Source organism: Anopheles coustani (assembly GCF_943734705.1).
Source record: "Anopheles coustani chromosome X unlocalized genomic scaffold, idAnoCousDA_361_x.2 X_unloc_62, whole genome shotgun sequence".
Classification (NCBI taxonomy): domain Eukaryota; kingdom Metazoa; phylum Arthropoda; class Insecta; order Diptera; family Culicidae; genus Anopheles; species Anopheles coustani.
This window is the reverse complement of record NW_026525173.1, coordinates 70,001-90,000: the sequence shown is the minus strand read 5'-3', so window position 1 is coordinate 90,000 and position 20,000 is coordinate 70,001.

Genomic DNA, 20,000 nt, shown 5'->3' with positions numbered 1-20,000 from the left:
AACTAGGGAGGCATCGTTTACATATATATTGGTTTTCGCATGCTCTACTAGGTTAATGTCATGAGGTTGGCTATCGAGCATGCCCAAGTGATGACTTGATTGTGTGCTTGCTTGAATTCTTCACAATTCATACCATCGGTTAGTTGTCGAATCATTCCTCGATCATAACCTTCGTTCTTGGTTCATGTATGCTCTCTTCCACATAGGGCAAGCTAGAATTAACTATCTTACCCAGGACCGCCGAAGCAGCGTGGACCAGGGGAGAACTATACTTTGTCTTGTATGCCCTCTTCCACATAGGGCAAGCTAGAATTAACTATCTTACCCAGGACCGCCGAAGCAGCGTGGACCAGGGGAGGACTATACTTTGTTCATTACACCACAGTATTAAGTATGGTGTCCTCTTCCACATAGGGCAAGCTAGAACTAACTATCTTACCCAGGACCGCCGAAGCAGTGTGGACCAGGGGAGGACTATACTTTATACTTCACACACTAGCCATATTGAAGTCATCACTTGGTTGAAGCACTGAACTAGGGCGAGTCTATCGTTTACTTTGCATTGGGATAATACGCTGCATGCTCTCTTAGGTTAATGTCATGTGGTTGGCTATAGAGCATGCCCAAGTGATGACTTTGTTTAAAGCTCAACAGGTAGAGTATTATGTCCTCTTCCACATAGGGCAAGCTAGAATTAACTATCTTACCCAGGACCGCCGAAGCAGTGTGGACCAGGGGAGAACTATACTTTGTCTTGTATGCCCTCTTCCACATAGGGCAAGCTAGAATTAACTATCTTACCCAGGACCGCCGAAGCAGTGTGGACCAGGGGAGAACTATACTTTGTCTTGTATGCCCTCTTCCACATAGGGCAAGCTAGAATTAACTATCTTACCCAGGACCGCCGAAGCAGTGTGGACCAGGGGAGGACTATACTTTATACTTCACACACTAGCCATATTGAAGTCATCACTTGGTTGAAGCACTGAACTAGGGCGAGTCTATCGTTTACTTTGCATTGGGATAATACGCTGCATGCTCTCTTAGGTTAATGTCATGTGGTTGGCTATAGAGCATGCCCAAGTGATGACTTTGTTTAAAGCTCAACAGGTAGAGTATTATGTCCTCTTCCACATAGGGCAAGCTAGAATTAACTATCTTACCCAGGACCGCCGGAGCAGCGTGGACCAGGGGAGAACTATACTTTGTCTTGTATGCCCTCTTCCACATAGGGCAAGCTAGAATTAACTATCTTACCCAGGACTGCAAAGCAGCGTGGACCAGTGGAGGACTATACTTTGTTCATTACACCACAGTATTAAGTATGGTGTCCTCTTCCACATAGGGCAAGCTAGAACTAACTATCTTACCCAGGACCGCCGAAGCAGTGTGGACCAGGGGAGGACTATACTTTATACTTCACACACTAGCCATACTGAAGTCATCACTTGGTTGAAGCGCTGAACTACGGCGGGGTAATCGTTTACAGGTTATAATCATATAGCTGCATGCTCATTAGTAGATAATGGAATATTGTATGGCAATATGAGCATGCCCAAGTGATGACTTTGTTTCAAGCTCAACAGGTAGGGTATTGAGTCCTCTTCCACATAGGGCAAGCTAGAATGAACTATCTTACCCAGGACCGCCGGAGCAGCGTGGACCAGTGGAGGACTCTATACTTTATACTTCACACCACAGTATTGAGTACGACTTGCATAAAGCCCCTAATGAGAACCACGAGGGCTCTCTCAATGTAGAACCACGAGGGCTCTAGTACCGATTCTCTCGGTACGGCTTGGTCCGTGTTCCTTTATGCTTGTACTCTAAGTATTAAGTATTGTGTCCTCTTCCACATAGGGCAAGCTAGAACTAACTATCTTACCCAGGACCGCCGAAGCAGTGTGGACCAGGGGAGGACTATACTTTATACTTCACACACTAGCCATACTGAAGTCATCACTTGGTTGAAGCACTGAACTAGGGCGAGTCTATCGTTTACTTTGCATTGGGATAATACGCTGCATGCTCTCTTAGGTTAATGTCATGTGGTTGGCTATAGAGCATGCCCAAGTGATGACTTTGTTTAAAGCTCAACAGGTAGAGTATTATGTCCTCTTCCACATAGGGCAAGCTAGAATTAACTATCTTACCCAGGACCGCCGGAGCAGCGTGGACCAGGGGAGAACTATACTTTGTCTTGTATGCCCTCTTCCACATAGGGCAAGCTAGAATTAACTATCTTACCCAGGACCGCCGAAGCAGCGTGGACCAGGGGAGAACTATACTTTGTCTTGTATGCCCTCTTCCACATAGGGCAAGCTAGAATTAACTATCTTACCCAGGACCGCCGAAGCAGTGTGGACCAGGGGAGGACTATACTTTATACTTCACACACTAGCCATATTGAAGTCATCACTTGGTTGAAGCACTGAACTAGGGCGAGTCTATCGTTTACTTTGCATTGGGATAATACGCTGCATGCTCTCTTAGGTTAATGTCATGTGGTTGGCTATAGAGCATGCCCAAGTGATGACTTTGTTTAAAGCTCAACAGGTAGAGTATTATGTCCTCTTCCACATAGGGCAAGCTAGAATTAACTATCTTACCCAGGACCGCCGGAGCAGCGTGGACCAGGGGAGAACTATACTTTGTCTTGTATGCCCTCTTCCACATAGGGCAAGCTAGAATTAACTATCTTACCCAGGACTGCAAAGCAGCGTGGACCAGTGGAGGACTATACTTTGTTCATTACACCACAGTATTAAGTATGGTGTCCTCTTCCACATAGGGCAAGCTAGAACTAACTATCTTACCCAGGACCGCCGAAGCAGTGTGGACCAGGGGAGGACTATACTTTATACTTCACACACTAGCCATACTGAAGTCATCACTTGGTTGAAGCGCTGAACTACGGCGGGGTAATCGTTTACAGGTTATAATCATATAGCTGCATGCTCATTAGTAGATAATGGAATATTGTATGGCAATATGAGCATGCCCAAGTGATGACTTTGTTTCAAGCTCAACAGGTAGGGTATTGAGTCCTCTTCCACATAGGGCAAGCTAGAATGAACTATCTTACCCAGGACCGCCGGAGCAGCGTGGACCAGTGGAGGACTCTATACTTTATACTTCACACCACAGTATTGAGTACGACTTGCATAAAGCCCCTAATGAGAACCACGAGGGCTCTCTCAATGTAGAACCACGAGGGCTCTAGTACCGATTCTCTCGGTACGGCTTGGTCCGTGTTCCTTTATGCTTGTACTCTAAGTATTAAGTATTGTGTCCTCTTCCACATAGGGCAAGCTAGAACTAACTATCTTACCCAGGACCGCCGAAGCAGTGTGGACCAGGGGAGGACTATACTTTATACTTCACACACTAGCCATACTGAAGTCATCACTTGGTGGGGGTGAACTACGGCGGTATCTATCGTTTTGGTTCGGTCTATATAGGGTCGCTTGCATGCTCATTCGAATATAATGTAATTGTGTATGGCAATATGAGCATGCCCAAGTGATGACTTTGTTTCAAGCTCAACAGGTAGGGTATTGAGTCCTCTTCCACATAGGGCAAGCTAGAATGAACTATCTTACCCAGGACCGCCGGAGCAGCGTGGACCAGTGGAGGACTCTATACTTTATACTTCACACCACAGTATTGAGTACTTCTTGCATAAAGCCCCTAATGAGAACCACGAGGGCTCTCTCAATGTAGAACCACAAGGGCTCTAGTACCGATTCTCTCGGTACGGCTTGGTCCGTGTTCCTTTATGCTTGTACTCTTAGAAAGTCTCAACCCGTAGGTCTTGACTTTGATTGTCATAGTTGGACTACGACGGGGTATCCGACTCATCGAATACCCCAGAAGCACACCATCTTTCGGGTAGGCGGTACGCGTACCTCCGGACGCGGAAGTCTCAACCCGGAGGTCTTGACTTTGTATTGTCATAGTTGGACTACGACGGGGTATCCGACTCATCGAATACCCCAGAAGCACACCATCTTTCGGGTAGGCGGTACGCGTACCTCCGGACGCGGAAGTCTCAACCCGGAGGTCTTGACTTTGTATTGTCATAGTTGGACTACGACGGGGTATCCGACTCATCGAATACCCCAGAAGCACACCATCTTTCGGGTAGGCGGTACGCGTACCTCCGGACGCGGAAGTCTCAACCCGGAGGTCTTGACTTTGATTGTCATAGTTGGACTACGACGGGGCATCCGACCATTGCTGATCGAACACCCCTGATTCACCATCTTTCGGGTAGGCGGTACGCGTACCTCCGGACGCGGAAGTCTCAACCCGGAGGTCTTGACTTGGATTGTCATAGTTGGACTACGACGGGGCATCCGACCATTGCTGATCGAACACCCCTGATTCACCATCTTTCGGATAGGAGGTGCGCCCACCTCCGACGCGGAAGTCTCAACCCGGAGGTTCGGACTTAGAGTTTTTCCCATTCAAAAGTTTTTCTCTTAGCCATACTGAAGTCATCACTTGGTGAACGATTGAACTAGGGCGGGTTAATCGTTTATAGGTATCATGTGGTTTGCATGCTCTCTTAGGTTAAGGTCATGTGGTTGGCTATCGAGCATGCCCAAGTGATGACTTTGTTTCACGCTTGCTTGATTTCTTCATGATTCCCTGTTATATAGTGTAATCATTCGAGAACAGGGAATCTTTGGTTTTGCTCAACAGGTATTGGATGTCAACTTGGTATCTAGATCGCATTAAGTCTCAACCCTTAGGTTCGGACTTGTATAGTGACATCTTGTTACGGTCTTGAGTCTCAACCCGCAGGTTCGGACTACTTAGTGTTTGATCGAATATAATATGGCAACTTGTGCCTAAGTCTCAACCCGCAGGTTCGGACTTCTGTTTATTTGGCCAATGTATGTATAAGGCAACTTGTGCCTAAGTCTCAACCCGCAGGTTCGGACTTGTGTATTTGTTCGAAGTCATGTATAAGGCAACGTGTGCCTAAGTCTCAACCCGCAGGTTCGGACTTGTTAGTGTTTCGTCAACTTTCATATGGCAACTTGTGCCTAAGTCTCAACCCGCAGGTTCGGACTTGTGTATTTGTTCGAAGTCATGTATAAGGCAACTTGTGCCTAAGTCTCAACCCGCAGGTTCGGACTTGTGTATTTGTTCGAAGTCATGTATAAGGCAACGTGTGCCTAAGTCTCAACCCGCAGGTTCGGACTTGTTAGTGTTTCGTCAACTTTCATATGGCAACTTGTGCCTGAGTCTCAACCCGCAGGTTCGGACTTCTATAGTGTTTCGTCAATTATCATATGGCAACTTGTGCCGAAGTCTCAACCCGCAGGTTCGGACTTCTGGAAGGATCACTTGGCCACTAATGATCCTTCCGCAGGTTCACCTACGGAAACCTTGTTACGACTTTTACTTCCTCTAAATCATCAAGTTCGGTCAACTTCGATAAAGCAGACGCGGTTCACGAGGATCCAGCGAACGATCATCTCCAAAGACCTCACTAAATAATCCATCGGTAGTAGCGACGGGCGGTGTGTACAAAGGGCAGGGACGTATTCAACGCTGGCTGATGACCAGCACTTACTAGAAGTTCCGAGTTCATATGGACCATTGCAATCCATAATCCCTACTAAGTGAGTATTTGAGTGATTTCCCGTTCCTCTCGGAATAGGAGACACGCTGCTACCCACATTGTAGCACGCGTGTAGCCCAGAACATCTAAGGGCATCACGGACCTGTTATCGCTCGATCTCATTTTGCTAAACACAAATTGTCCTGCTAAGCAGCGTACCGTAAGTGCACTTGCGCACACGAACAGCGAAGGTGTCAGGTCATACTCCACCGAAAGGTCCTAACCCGTTCCAATCGGCATCGACGCATTAACGCTGACTGCGTTCTAGTTAGCATATGTGAGTCACGTTCGTTATCGGAATTAACCAGACAAATCAATCCACGAACTAAGAACGGCCATGCACCACTACCCTTAAATTTGAGAAAGAGCTATTAATCTGTCTCACCTCCATAAGTTCGGACCTGGTAAGTTTTCCCGTGTTGAGTCAAATTGAACCGCAAGCTCCATTTCATTGTGGTGCCCTTCCGTCAATTCCTTTAAGTTTCAACTTTGCAACCATACTTCCCCCGGAACCTGACTTTGGTTTCCCGGAAGCTACTGAGAGCACCTGGTTGTAGCGTCTCCCAATTGCTAGTTGGCATCGTTTACGGTTAGAACTAGGGCGGTATCTAATCGCCTTCGATCCTCTAACTTTCGTTCTTGATTAAAGAAAGCATCCTTGACAAATGCCTTCGCTTTAGTTAGTCTTACGACGGTCTACGAATTTCACCTCTCGCGCCGTAATACTAGTGTCCCCAACTACTTCTGTTAATCATTACCTCCGGTCTGAGTACAAACCAATGAAAGATTAGACCAAGGTCGTATTCCATTATTCCATGCAAGATTATTCTAGGGCGTTTGGGCACCCTGCTTTAAGCACTCTAATTTGTTCAAGGTAAACGTGAGCGGTCGAGCTCTATGTTACACTTGCACCCGTTGAAGGGCACACCATGACACAGACTTGGTGCCCTACCACACCATTGAGTCGCAACCAGATTCCGACTTGGCCCACCGACCACGGGTTGACCGGGTCGGCGGAGCCGGACTGTGTTGGACAAGTATCAACTTCGAACGTTTTAACCGCAACAATTTTAATATACGCTAGTGGAGCTGGAATTACCGCGGCTGCTGGCACCAGACTTGCCCTCCACTTGATCCTCGTAGAAGGATTTATGCTCTACTCATTCCAATTATGAAACATCATTAAAGAGTTTCATATTGTTATTTCTCGTCACTACCTCCCCGTCCCGGGATTGGGTAATTTACGCGCCTGCTGCCTTCCTTGGATGTGGTAGCCATTTCTCAGGCTCCCTCTCCGGAATCGAACCCTGATTCCCCGTTACCCGTTGCAACCATGGTAGTCCTCTATACTACCATCCATAGTTGATAGGGCAGATATTTGCGAGATCTGTCGTCGGTGCGAGACCATACGATCAGCATCATTATCCAGACTTCAACTCAATGACACGGAGAACCCGCGATTGGTTTGACTAATAAGTGCACCAGTTCCCGCGAGGGTCCTGGCATGTTGCATGTATTAGCTCTAGATTTTCCACAGTTATCCAAGTAACTAGGTTGATGATCTCGTAAATTATAGCTGTTATACTGAGCCTTATGCGGTTTCACATTAAATCTGTTTGTACTTAGACATGCATGGCTTAACCTTTGAGACGAGCGTATATTACTGGTAGGATCAACCAGAATTCCGACTTTGCGTTCGAATGTTCATTGTCCCATTGCACCCGGAGGAGCAAACACCACGTTCTATATGTTGTCAAGTCCGGTAGCACACGGGAGGCGAGCCCCCGTGCGAACCTCATTGCCCTCGTATCACACACACACCCGATGCACCGGACAGGCACTTGAGCGGCATTCGACTCCGCTAAGCGCTCGTGCGCCCGATTGTGCATGCGCTGACGGGGCCTTCATACCCCTACCACAGCGACCTTATGCCAAACTTCCATGAATACTTAGGTGAGCTGACAAGGGCCTTCATTTCCCTACCATCAACTAAAGGACACGCTAGGCGCGTCCGATCATTGCAACTGCGGGGCTTTCATACCCCAATCACCACAGTACGCAATTCACCAGAGTTTAATCACAACCCCCCCGGACATGGCACACTATTAACTTGCAACAAAACTTAGTGTGTGCCGGGCACATCGGTTCCACAAAATCATTCCCGATGTACCCCAATTGGGGTTGCGAACGCATTCACGGTCCTCTGACACACCCAACCAAGCGTGGATACTACATACCTCAAACACCCAGTACACTAACAGACAAATCAACATATGGTTGCTTTCCCCCAGACATTTGCCAATCACTTGGCACCCGGACGGGAACTCGCTCCTGATTGCGCCAATGCCACCCATTTGCCAAGAGCGAGTTCTGTATGTAGATTTCATTTGGAAAGACAACCGTGTACTGGATATTCTATCCGACGATTACAGATGACGAGTACGAGACTCGACTACACTCACGGATAATACATTTTGGGTCGAGATTGCTTTCGGGGTTTTCGATTGGTCTTGCGCTTGTAAACGTATAACTTTGACTTGTGGTAACCTCGGTATGTTAGTCGATCACGTGGTTGTGAACTGGGTAGGGGTGAGCAATCTGTTCACTTGCACTCTGGGTAGGAATATGGTGAGCGCTATAGGTTAAAGATCATGGTATGGTTCCATCGTGATGACTTTCGCTAGATAGTAGTATGTTTGGATAGTTATAACGTTTTTGGCCATTTGTTCATAGTGTTCGGTTCATTCAGGAATTCGATTGGTCTTTGCTTCACACACGTGGTCGATCACTTGGATGTGAACTAGGGTGAGATTAAGGTGTTCACTAGTGCTCTTCGGTTTTGGATCAGTAATGAGCACTTGATTGGTTTCGCATAATATGTATCCATAGTGATGACTCTTTCCAGCTTAAGATTTCGTTACCGGTTTCGAATCCTCCCCACGTTCGCTTTTACTTGGTTAGGTTTTCGAGTGTAGATTTGAAAGCAATCTCATGTATGTATCCCATCTGATATAAGCCACTGACAGTTCATGTCACCTCGTTCAACTCTCGCTGGGTCACAGAAGTATGTTACTGCGCCCATTATCCCTACTCGGATAGGTTCGGTTCGTTCGTTTTATACTACGGTGAGTAAACTCAATTTGTGCATCGCATAGCCATGGAAAGCAAGCTTTCGCGGGCCTCTTCGACTGTTTTGATACGAGCTGTGCCCGTGATGCTTGTCATCCCAGGATACTAGACCCCTTTGGACGACCGCATGACCATCAGAAAGTAAATTCCACGTTCGATTTGGGGTGTGAACCCCGAACATAAAGTCTTTGTGTAGAACCACGAGGGCTCTATAGTACCGATTCTCTCGGTACGCTTGGTCCGTGTTCCTTTATGTTCGTACTCTTGTGTGTATAATATTCATGTTCGGTTTGGGATATTTGCTACTTTCACCAGGGTCCCGTTCTTCATACAAGTCTGCCTTGCTAATGTGGTAACTTTATAGTGTAGTTCTGACATCCCAATTTTGGGACTTAGCCGATTTTTCATGAATTTCCATATGACCCATAGGGTCCCTTTCTTCATACAAGCTTGCCTAGGGCGATCGGTCAAAACTTGTCTTACTATTCGATTGGTCTTCGCAGTTTCACCCTAGGCAATTCGCCTAGGTCTGTCTTCTTGAGGAGGCCAAAACCCGAAATAAGGAGGTCTGGCCGACCCTGAAACCTCCCCTGTCTTAACTACACTAACCCGATTTTTCAGGGTCCTCAGCGCCATACAACTTTGCCTAGGTCACTTATACTCTTGACTTAGGCCATCTGACTTGGTCCGTGTTTCTTCCTAGGGTTCACCTAGGTACTTTGCCTTGCTTGATGTGGTAACTTTTTAGTGTAGTTCTGACATCCCAATTTTGGGACTTAGCCGATTTTTCATGAATTTCCATATGACCCTAAGGGTCCCTTTCTTCATACAAGCTTGCCTAGGGCGATCGGTCAAAACTTGTCTTACTATTCGATTGGTCTTCGCAGTTTCACCCTAGGCAATTCGCCTAGGTCTGTCTTCTTGAGGAGGCCAAAACCCGAAATAAGGAGGTCCAGCCGACCCTGAAACCTCCCCTGTCTTAACTACACTAACCCGATTTTTCAGGGTCCTCAGCGCCATACAACTTTGCCTAGGTCACTTATACTCTTGACTTAGGCCATCTGACTTGGTCCGTGTTTCTTCCTAGGGTTCACCTAGGTACTTTGCCTTGCTTGATGTGGTAACTTTATAGTGTAGTTCTGACATCCCAATTTTGGGACTTAGCCGATTTTTCATGAATTTCCATATGACCCTAAGGGTCCCTTTCTTCATACAAGCTTGCCTAGGGCGATCGGTCAAAACTTGTCTTACTATTCGATTGGTCTTCGCACTTTCACCCTAGGCAGTTTGCCTAGGTGTAGCTTCTTGAGGAGGTCAAAACCCAAAATAAGGAGGTTCAGCCGACCCAAAAACCTCCCCTGTCTGAACTACACTAACCCGATTTTTCAGGGTCCTCAGCGCCATACAACTTTGCCTAGGTCACATGTACTCTTGACTTAGGCCATCTGACTTGGTCCGTGTTTCTTCTTAGGGTTCACCTAGGTACTTTGCCTTGCTTGATGTGGTAACTTTTTAGTGTAGTTCAGACATCCCAATTTTGGGACTTAGCCGATTTTTCGTAAAATGCCATATGACCCATATGGGTCCTTTCCTTCATATAAGTTTGCCTTGCTTGGTGTGGTAACATTTGAGTGTAGTTCTGACATCATCATTTTCGGACTTAGCCGATTTTTCGTAAAATACCATATGACCCATATGGGTCCTTTCCTTCATATAAGTTTGCCTTGCTTGGTGTGGTAACATTTGAGTGTAGTTCTGACATCATCATTTTCGGACTTAGCCGATTTTTCGTAAAATACCATATGACCCATATGGGTCCTTTCCTTCATATAAGTTTGCCTTGCTTGGTGTGGTAACATTTGAGTGTAGTTCAGACATCCCCATTTTGGGACTTAGCCGATTTTTCGTAAAATACCATATGACCCATCAGGGTCCTTGCCTTCATATAAGTTTGCCTTGCTTGGTGTGGTAACATTTGAGTGTAGTTCTGACATCCCCATTTTGGGACTTAGCCGATTTTTCGTAAAATACCATATGACCCATCAGGGTCCTTTGCTTCATATAAGTTTGCCTTGCTTGGTGTGGTAACATTTGAGTGTAGTTCTGACATCCCCATTTTGGGACTTAGCCGATTTTTCGTAAAATACCATATGACCCATCAGGGTCCTTTGCTTCATATAAGTTTGCCTTGCTTGGTGTGGTAACATTTGAGTGTAGTTCTGACATCCCCATTTTGGGACTTAGCCGATTTTTCGATCCATACCATATGACCCATCAGGGTCCTTTGCTTCATATAAGTTTGCCTTGCTTGGTGTGGTAACATTTGAGTGTAGTTCTGACATCCCCATTTTGGGACTTAGCCGATTTTTCGTAAAATACCATATGACCCATCAGGGTCCTTTGCTTCATATAAGTTTGCCTTGCTTGGTGTGGTAACATTTGAGTGTAGTTCTGACATCCCCATTTTGGGACTTAGCCGATTTTTCAATCAATACCATATGACCCATCAGGGTCCTTTGCTTCATATAAGTTTGCCTTGCTTGGTGTGGTAACATTTGAGTGTAGTTCTGACATCCCCATTTTGGGACTTAGCCGATTTTTCGATCAATACCATATGACTTATCAGGGTCCTTTGCTTCATATAAGTTTGCCTTGCTTGATGTGGTAACACATGAGTGTAGTTCTGACATCCCCATTTTGGGACTTAGCCGATTTTTCGATCCATCCCATATGACCCATCAGGGTCCTTTTTCTTCATATAAGTTTCCCAAGACTTAGTGCTTTTTTCCTTTGGACACCAATATCACCCTTGCGGGTATCTTTGATCTTCTCACTTTGTATTGGCCGAATGTAGGTCTTGCCATGCCAAACATATAATTTTTCTACACCAAGTCTCTATCTCGTACCGCCAGCTCGGTACATTCGATTAACCTGCCCTTAAGGCACCCGGGACTTAGCCATTTTTTCACATTTTTCATGATTTTGAGGCAACTTTTCTCGACTTTGTCACCTTATATCACCAAGATCCTTTCCCTTTAGCGCTTCACTCTGTTCGTATGATATTTAGCGCTGACTATCACCTTTCTGTCGCTGAGCTCAACTTCTTATTCGGTGCCATAGAGCCAGAGATATTTGGTGTATGCTGTTATAAGGGAAGTTTGTCACTTTTTCAAAGGCCCACTTTGGGACGCCCATATCTCACCTTCAGGTATCTTCGATCTTCTTGTCGTCTATGGACGAAACTTAGGCCTTGTCTTGGCCAACTTATAAATGTTCTACGGCCAAGCCGTATCTCTTACCGCCAGCCCGGTATTCATGGACTTAGTCGGATTTTCGCCTCTCGTGGTAACAATTTCTGACTTTGACTCACAATAACACCCGAACGGTCACATGCTAGCGCTTTGCTTGGTAGGAATTATAGTTAGCGCTACCTTTTCTCTTTCCATCGATACCTTGTTCGTTCCATTCCATGCCATACAGCCGAAGTTATGATGTTTCCCGTTTTCCATATCATGTGGAGCTTATGCTCTGGGAAAACCATCTAACACCTGTACCACCCTTTTGGGTACCACCGATCTCGTCACTATGTTCGGGCCAAATATAGGTTATAACATGCCCAACATATAATTGTTCTACACCAAGTCTCTATCTCTTACCGCCTGCTCGGTATTTTACTCGTAAGTCCAAATTTCACAACTTGTACTTTTTGGCCCAATGTACTCGAGTTTCAATTTTGGTAACATTTTTCGACTTTGACACTTAATAACTTCCAAATCATGCTAGTTAGCGCTTTGCTTTCTTCTAGTCGTATCTAGCGCTGGGTGTTACCTTTCCAAAACATATCCTAGCTTAACAATCCATGCCATACAGCCGGAGCTACATGGTGCACAAGTCAAATCCATTTTAGCCATGTTTCATTTTTGCTAATTTTTGACCACTCGTATCACCCTTCCAGAGTGGTCCGATCTTCTCGCTGTCTATGGACGACTTTTAGGTCTCGTAGAGGCAAACTTATAAGTATTCTACGTCAACCCGCTATCTCTTACCGCCTGCTCGGTATTCTTGGTCTTGTGTGATTTTTGGAAATTTTGGTATTATTTTTCCACTTTGTCGCTTAATAACTCAGTTTTGCTCAACACTTAGCGCTTCGGTTGTTTGGGATTATAGTTAGCGCTCGGTTCGACCTTTCCAACACTGATCTAAGCTTGTCGATCCGTTCCATACAGCCTGAGTTATTCGCGATACCGTGTTTCAATCCATTTCTCAAGTCTCGTTTTGGTCCAACTTTGAACCAGCCATATCACCCTGATGGGTACCTCCGATCTTCTCGCTCTATATTGGCCAAAGTTAGGTCTTGTGGTAACGTACTTATGATTGTTCTACGCCGTGTTCGTAGCTCTTATCGTTCGCCCGCTATTTTCGATCATAAGGTGAATTTTCGCCTCTAAACCACCATTTTTCACCTTTGCCCTCTAATATGACCGACTTGCTCAACACCTAGCGCTTCGCTTGGTAGGACACATAGCTAGCGCTCGTCAAGACCTTTCCAACGCATATCCAAGCTTTCCGATCCGAGCCATACAGCCTGAGCTATAGGCGATACCGTTTTTCCCATTTTCTTGGTCACACGCACTTTAGGGTACCCCTTTTTGCCTTTGACCCTTAATACCTCCTCCGGGTCACTAGTAGGCGCTCAGCTTGGTAGGAAACATAGCTAGAGCAGGCCTTCACCTTTCCAAAACTGCCGAAAGTGTACCGATCCGACATCTAGAACCAAAGTTATGGTCATTCCCATCATGCTCTACTTTCATGGTCAACCTCCACCAAGCACACCTAGGTTGGACCAACTTTCACCAACTCATCTCGAACCCCAAATTTGCTTCGACCTACTAGGTTTCCCTAGTAAAGTGGTCAAAACATCCATTACAACACGACTGGTCTTTCTGGTGGTCGACCTAGGCGACTTTGTTCGACGACCACCACCCCATGGAACTAAAAGACGTCCCTTGATACGGACCACCGATACATTTTCCGGCCTGTCTAAACTACACTCATCGAAATTTTTTTGGGTCCCCACCGTCATACAAGTTTGCCTAGGTCAAGTTTTTCTTCCGGATCGGCCGCGGACCTCACTTTTCATTATCTAGGGAGGCCATAGGGCCCCAAAAGGGGTTTTTTAAAATTTTCGACACTTTCGACTTTGGTCGGATTTTTTCCGATTTTGGTCCGACCTAGGGACTTGGTGGTCCAAGGAGCCTCGGGACCAAACTTTTTTCTCAGGGGTCCCTACCTCCATACAACTTTGCCTAGGTCAATTTTTTGTTCCAAATCGACCGCGGATTTCACTTTTCAATATCTGGGGCTCGTGTAGAGTCCGAATATGAGGTTTTCTCATTTTTCGACATTTTCGACTTTTTTCGACTTTTTTCGGGTTTTTCGACCTAGGGGTCCGCCGAACAAATTTTGGGTCAAAAATTTTTATTGAACTAGTCGAAAGTACGCAAAAAGATAAGACTTTTTGCCGAAGACACCATGCCCCGGAACCGACTCCTTCCCCTTCAAAATTGGGGACAAACGTGATTTTTGAAACTTTTCCTTAGGGAGCCAAAGACTTAGAAAATTTTCAAATCCTCGATTTTTCGATTGCGAGCTAGCGCTTTGCGGTCTTCGGCAATGTTTTAGATCTCGACGAGATAAGACTTTTTGGTTAAGGGACACTTTGCCCTCCGACCCCTTCTTCCCCCCGCAAATCGCCCCCCAAAGTGCAATTTTTGCATTTTCACCTCTTTGCACGCACTGTTCGGCCCAAATGGCCACTTTCTATGGGTCTGAGCGCTTTGCGGTCTTCGGCAAACTTTTAGAGCGTACCAAGCCCTAATTATAATTGTTCTACACCACCTTCGTGCCTCTTCATCCCTGGCCGCTATTCGCGTACCAAGGTAATTTTTGTTCATTTTGTCAACATTTTTCATCTTTGACTGCTTATATCGGCCTTGCCATGAACCGATAGCGCTTCGCTGTGTTCTAACGTAAGTTAGTACTGCTCAATACCTTTCCAAATCATGTCTTAGATTGTCATTTGCTTGCATACAGCCGGAGCTATGAGCGATACCGTAAAAAGTACCGAAACTTGGAAAAATCCTTTGATCGCCCATATCCCCCCTTTGGGGGCCAGATATCGAAAAAAGTTCTGATTCAAAAAGTTGCGCATTAACGTGTTCTAGTTATGCCTAGAACATTTTACTTCGCTAGCTGGCCTGCAACTTAGCCGTAATTGGGATTTTAGGGTGTTCTTGGAGGGCCCATTTCCTGCGACTTGGTATCTTTTGGGCCCAATGTTTCTCTAATATCTCCACGAGTTTTCCAGATAGCCTTTTCAAACTTTCAGGGTGCCTAGAACACCTCAAGACCTTTCCAACGCTATGCCGTTTGCCTCGCTCGGACATCTACAGCCAAAGTTATTCGAGGTACACGGTACCTTACCCTGTTTTCTCAGTACTTGGTCGAAAATTTCGATCAGCCATATGACCGACTTGGACAACCCTGAGCGGGTTGGCCCCATATAACTAAACTTTCGTCTCGTGGAGGCAAACTTATAAATATTCCACGTCAACTCGCTATCTCGTACCGCCTTGACGGTATACTTGGTCCAAGGGCCATTTCCAGCGACTTGGTCGCAATTTCGCTCTAAGTTTCGCTAATACCTTCGTCCGTGGACATGGTGATTTTTTGTTCGTATTTTTCCTTGATAGTCCCACTCAAGACTATTCCATACCAGAGCCAAGCGTCCCGCTAAGTGCGATACAGCCTGAGCAGTAATTCATGAAAGGTACCTCTACCAGTTTTTGACATACTTGGGTACAAACTTTGGATCGCCCATATCTCCACTTTGGAGGCCAGCCAGCACCTTGGCCTCATATACTTTTTTGTTGGTCATACCATGCACCAAATATAATTGTTCTACGCCAACTTGCTATCTCTTCTCCAACTTGCCGTTATTCTTGGTCCAAGTCCCATTTCATTCGTTTTTGGACCCATTTTGCTATATGTTTCACTAATAGCTTCGGCCATGGACAAGCTGATTTTCTATTTGTATTTTTCCTTGATAGTCCCACTCAAGACCATTCCAAAACACACCGCAGCTTGTCGCTCGGTGGCAAACTGACCGAGTTATAATTCATGAAAGGTACCTCAACTTGGTACACCACGTGGTCGGCCCAAACCATAAACCGACCAAACGACCGACTTGGAGCACCCTGACCGGGTTGGCCCCATATAATGAAAGTTGCGTCTCTACACGCCCAACTTATGAATATTCTACGCCAAGTCGCTATCTCTTACCGGTAAGCCGGTATTCACCTTCCAAGGGGGATTTTGGTCAAGTGCCATTTCCTGCGACTTGGTCCCCGAATTGGACCATCATCACCTAATATCTCCGTGGTCTTTCAACTCAGCCTCATAAAACTTTCAGGGTAGATAGGTCTCCCCAAGACCTTTCCAACGATATGCGCTTTGCCTCGCTAGGCCATCTACAGCCGAAGTTATTCATGGTACTTGGTACCTTACCCTGTTTTTTCCATACTTGTTCGTACTTGGGTACAAACTTTGAATCGCCCATATCTCCACTTTGGAGGCCAGCCAGCGCCTTGGCCCCATATACTTTTTTGTTGGTCATACCATGTCCAAAATATAAATGTTCCACGCCAACTTGCTATCTCTTCTCCAACTTGCCGTTATTCTTGGTCCAAGTCCCATTTCATTCGTTTTCGGACCCATTTTGCTATATGTTTCACTAATAGCTTCGGCCATGGACAAGCTGATATTCTGTTTGTATTTTTGCTTGATAGTCCCACTCAAGACCATTCCAAAACACACCGCAGCTTGTCGCTCGGTGGCAAACTGACCGAGTTATAATTCATGAAAGGTACCTCAACTTGGTACACCACGTGGTCGGCCCAAACCATAAACCGACCAAACGACCGACTTGGAGCACCCTGACCGGGTTGGCCCCATATAATAAAAGTTGCGTCTCTACACGCCCAACTTATGAATATTCAACGCCAAGTCGCTATCTCTTACCGGTAAGCCGGTATTCACCTTCCAAGGGTGATTTTGGTCAAGTGCCATTTCCTGCGACTTGGTCCCCGAATTGGACCATCATCACCTAATATCTCCGTGGTATTTCAACTCAGCCTCATGAAACTTTCAGGGTAGATAGGTCTCCCCAAGACCTTTCCAACGGTGAGCCGTTTGCCTCGCTCGGCCATCTACAGCCGAAGTTATTAATGGTACTTGGTACCTTACCCTGTTTTTTCCATACTTGTTCGTACTTGGGTACAAACTTTGGATCGCCCATATCTCCACTTTGGAGGCCAGCCAGCACCTTGGCCCCATATACTTTTTTGTTGGTGATACCATGCACCAAATATAATTGTTCTACGCAAGCTTGCTATCTCTTCTCCAACTTGCGGTTATTTTTGACTCAAGTCCCATTTCCAGAGTTTTTGGTACCAATTTGCTCTATGTTTCGCTAATAGCTTCGCCCAAGGACTTTGTGATTTTTTGTTCGCATTTTTCCTAAATAGTCCCACTCAAGACTATTCCAAATCACACCTTAGCTTGTCGCTCAGTGCCATACAGCCAGAGTTTTAATTCATGAAAGGTACATCTCCTTGGTACACCACGTGGTCGGTCCAAATCATCAACCAACCATATGACCGACTTCGAGTCGAGCTAGCGGCTAGGCTCAATATAATGAAATGCGTGTCTTGATGCGGGCTACTGACGGTCTGAACAATGTAGCTCGCTAGCTCGTCTCTAAACTTGTGTTTTGGTCGAATATTGGGTGTTCATGTACCACTTCGGGTAACATGGACTTTGGTGCAACTTTACCACTTGTGCACTTAATAACTTCCCGGTCATTCAAGTCTTTGCCTTCATACTTTCAGGGTAGTTAGGTCTCGTCGAGACCTTTCCATACATATGCCAAACTCATCGATCGGACATCTATAGCCCGAGTTATTCGCGGTACACCGTACCTTACCCTGTTTTTTCCTCAATTGGGTACAAAGCTTGGAACACCCATATCGCCCCTTTAGAGACTAGCTGGCACGTTGGCCTCATATAATGATAAGTGCACCTCAACTAGGGCTACTGACGGTCAGAACATTTCAACTTGCTAGCTCGGGCCCACACTTGTGTTTTTCTCGAATATATGGTTCAAGTGTGCCACTTTGGGCACTTTTGGACATTTTGTCCCCACACAACTTTCTTGCCTTGGTAGATAGGGTCTTGTGATCTTGGGCAAAAAGATGCACCAAGATAAAGTCTAACTTTCGTTCTTGTACCGCAAAGCGCTATCTCAAACACCCGAGGAGATAGAAAGTGATTATGTTCGGTATATCGGTCTTCCATGGCCTACTATGGTAAACCCCTGCAGGTATGCAACCGAAGGTGCTTGGTACATGTATTTGGTGCAATATCGGTGCAAAGTAGGTGTTTCCTTGATCGGGCTATAACTTTCTTGGTTGATGTTGGATTGCTTTGCGGTCTTCGGGGGATAGTTAGGGAACATGTTGGCCAACATTTCCTTATTCCTCAGCCTGGCCGTACCTCTTACCGTCTAGGCGGTATACATGCTCTAAGTTGGAACTTGTGTTCCTTTGGGTAACTTCTCTGACTTTGACGCTTAATATCTTCCGTTCATATGCAGTCTAAGCTCTGCAACTCTCAGGAAAGCTAGTACTACTCATTTCCTTTCCATATCAGTCTTTGGCTTGTCGATCCAATGTCTACAGCCTTAGTTATTCACGTTCCCTGTGAAGGTAGGTTTTTGCCCATTTTCCAGTTCATGTGGTAACATTCCCGGACTTTGCCGGCTTTCTCTTCATGTGGTAACTTGCTTGCTTGTGTGGTAACTTGGAAGTGTATGTCTGACAGACCCAATCTCGGACTTAGCCGATTTTTCTCTTCATATCATATGGATCAATCACTAGGCCATCTTGCTTGCTTGTGTGGTAACTCGAAAGTGTATTTCTGACAGACCCAATCTCGGACTTAGCCGATTTTTCTCTTCATATTATATGGATCCATCATTAGGCCATCTTGCTTGCTTGTGTGGTAACTTGAAAGTGTATTTCCGACAGACCCAATCTCGGACTTAGCCGATTTTTCTCTTCATATTATATGGATCCATCACTAGGCCATCTTGCTTGCTTGTGTGGTAACTTGGAAGTGTATTTCTGACAGACCCAATCTGGGACTTAGCCGATTTTTCTCTTCATATTATATGGATCCTGGACTTAGCCGATTTTTCTCTTCATATCATATGGATCCATCACTAGGCCATCTTGCTTGCTTGTGTGGTAACTTGGAAGTGTATTTCTGACAGACCCAATCTGGGACTTAGCCGATTTTTCTCTTCATATTATATGGATCCTGGACTTAGCCGATTTTTCTCTTCATATCATATGGATCCATCACTAGGCCATCTTGCTTGCTTGTGTGGTAACTTGGAAGTGTATTTCTGACAGACCCAATCTGGGACTTAGCCGATTTTTCTCTTCATATTATATGGATCCTGGACTTAGCCGATTTTTCTCTTCATATCATATGGATCCATCACTAGGCCATCTTGCTTGCTTGTGTGGTAACTTGGAAGTGTATTTCTGACAGACCCAATCTGGGACTTAGCCGATTTTTCTCTTCATATTATATGGATCCTGGACTTAGCCGATTTTTCTCTTCATATCATATGGATCCATCATTAGGCCATCTTGCTTGCTTGTGTGGTAACTTGATAGTGTATTTCCGACAGACCCAATCTCGGACTTAGCCGATTTTTCTCTTCATATTATATGGTTCCATCACTAGGCCATCTTGCTTGCTTGTGTGGTATCTTGAAAGTGTATGTCTGACAGACCCAATCTCGGACTTAGCCGATTTTTCTCTTCATATAATATGGATCCTGGACTTAGCCTGTTATTAGGTTATTATATATGGATCCTGGACTTAGCCGATTATTAGGTTATTATATATGGATCCTGGACTTAGCCGATTTTTCTCTTCATATAATATGGATCCGGGACTTAGCCGATTATTAGGTTATTATATATGGATCCTGGACTTAGCCGATTTTTCGTTTCATATAATATGGATCCTGGACTTAGCCGATATTTCTCTTCATATAATATGGATCCGGGACTTAGCCGATTTTTCTGTTCATATAATATGGATC